The sequence below is a fragment of the Alosa pseudoharengus genome, unplaced genomic scaffold (genome assembly GCF_046254945.1).
Source record: "Alosa pseudoharengus isolate Yale_2024_CS ecotype anadromous, Long Island Sound unplaced genomic scaffold, YU_APseudo_1.1 YU_APseudo_1.1_scf_4, whole genome shotgun sequence".
NCBI classification, from domain to species: Eukaryota; Metazoa; Chordata; class Actinopteri; order Clupeiformes; family Clupeidae; genus Alosa; species Alosa pseudoharengus.
Window position 1 is genome coordinate 5975772 of NW_027468774.1, and position 2500 is coordinate 5978271.

Consider the following 2500-nt stretch of genomic DNA (forward strand, 5'->3'; position numbering starts at 1 on the left):
TCACTGAATGCTAACTGAGCAGAGTTTTGACACTTACTTACAAAACACCTCAAATGTCACACGCACGTGAAACGACACACACACGCACACACACACACACATACACACACACACACATACACACACACAAGTAAGTGCAGAGGATGATGGGTATATCAACAAAGCAGGAGAGCTGCATCAGTGTGTTTATGTAAATGTGTGTGTGTGTGTGTGTGTGTGTGTGTGTGTGTGTGTGTGTGTGTGTGTGTGCCAGGCACGCGTGTGTGTGTTTGCAGATGTGTTTCGGGTGGACTGTGGACTGTACATGCAAAACTGTATGCTTTGCATACATATGTCACCATGCGACTATGTACTGTATGTGGACACAACTGTGTAGGTATGCGTCAGTCACTGTAGATGTGTACATTTCTAAATGTGTGTGTGTGTGTGTGTGTGTGTGTGTGTGTGTGTGTGTGTGAGCGAGAGAAAGAGAGACTGTTTGTGTTTGTGTAATATGGAGTGACAAGCGGACTCCCTAAAGGCAGAGGCCAGCTCGTGGTTGCCCAGAGGCGTCCCGTTTCCCGTAAAGCTGGGGTTGGCGAGGGGGGGGTGGAGGCCTTGTGTGCGCGCTGAGCTCCCACCCTGTGCTACAGCGGCGTGGCCTGCACCATCTAATCCACAGTGAAATTAGGACGGTGATTTATGAGAAGCCTGGATCAAAAAAGCAGACGATCTGGAAGACGGAACGCACCGCAAGTTTTATCCAGACCATATGCACAGCAACCAGAGACAGAGAGAGACAGAAAGAGACAGAGAGAGAGACAGAGGAAAGGGATGAGAGGGAGAGAGAGAGAAAGAGAGAGAGAGAGGAAGGGGATGAGAGGGAGAGAGAGACAGCCAAGCGAGGGGGTGAGGGGAAAAGTAGAGCGAGACGCGAGAGCAAGAAAAACATATCTGTTCCCAGCAATGGCCTCTCTCTCTCCCAATCTCTCTCTCTATCTCTCCCAATTTCTCTCTCTCTCTCTGTCCCAATCTCTCTCTCTTTCTCTCTCCCAATCTCTCTCTCTGTCCCAATCTCTCTCTCTCTCTCTCTCTCTAGGACAAGATACAGGATGAGAAGTGAAGTGCTATCCCCCAGCGAGCCCCAGCAATTATCTTGTCACCACCAGATGGACCGCAGTGGACGGCCAGGGGAGGCCAGCGAGTGAGCTAGCGAGCGAGGCTATGCTAGGGCACGTGAGCTAGCGAGCGAGGCTATGCTAGGGCACGTGGGTCTGGCCGCCTGCCAGACCATCACTCCCACCTGAGTCTCCTGGAAAAGCCCAGGTGGCCGGTGAGCCAACAGGTAAATAAATGGCTTTGAAGTCCCATGAAACACCACAGGCATGTTGGATCACTGTGTAAAAGTGAAATACGAAGAATGGTTTCTTTCCTCTGCCAATCCATACTCAACATTGACAAGAGCTCCTTTAAAAAAGTGTGTCCAGGCTCAGAAGACTCCCTAAGGTGTGGAGATGGTGTTTGGGAAGGACACAATAGGATCTACAGTGTGGAGATGGTGTTTGGGAAGGACACAATAGGATCTAAAGTATGGAGATGGTGTTTGGGAAGGACACAATAGGATCTGGAGTGTGGAGATGGTGTTTGGGAAGGACACAATAGGATCTAAAGTGTGGAGATGGTGTTTGGGAAGGACACAATAGGATCTAAAGTGTGGAGATGGTGTTTGGGAAGGACACAATAGGATCTAAAGTGTGGAGATGGTGTTTGGGAAGGACACAATAGGATCTGGAGTGTGGAGATGGTGTTTGGGAAGGACACAATAGGATCTAAAGTGTGGAGATGGTGTTTGGGAAGGACACAATAGGATCTGGAGTGTGGAGATGGTGTTTGGGAAGGACACAATAGGATCTAAAGTGTGGAGATGGTGTTTGGGAAGGACACAATAGGATCTAAAGTGTGGAGATGGTGTTTGGGAAGGACACAATAGGATCTAAAGTGTGGAGATGGAAGGACACAATAAGATCTGGAGTGTGGAGATGGAAGGACACAATAAGATCTGGAAGTACTTGAAGTTTTTTTTTCCTTCCTCTTCTTCTCCTGTCTCTATCCCTTACGGCTCGTACAACAAAATGGCTCCTGGCCAGTTGTGCTGCGGGACGCTTGGACTAATTGTTTCCTTCAGTTTGAAACACCCAGAATTTAAGCCACTACACCTCCCCCCTCATCGTCAGTCGTCCAACTACACACACACACACACACACACACACACACACACAGCAATCTGAGTAATAGCTTTAAATAAAACTTCCAATTGCAGCAGTAAACCCCTCATTAAGATGTTTTTTATAGAAGTAGTTTGGAGGAGCTCGGGGTCAAAGGTCAAGGAGGAGGGACCTAACAGAGCACAGCTGCTTGGGGGCGTGGCTTTGATTAGAAACAGCTCAGGTCAAAGGGCAAGCTTGCTCAAATATCCGCAGTTTCACCTCAGCAACAACAAACAACACACACACACACACAC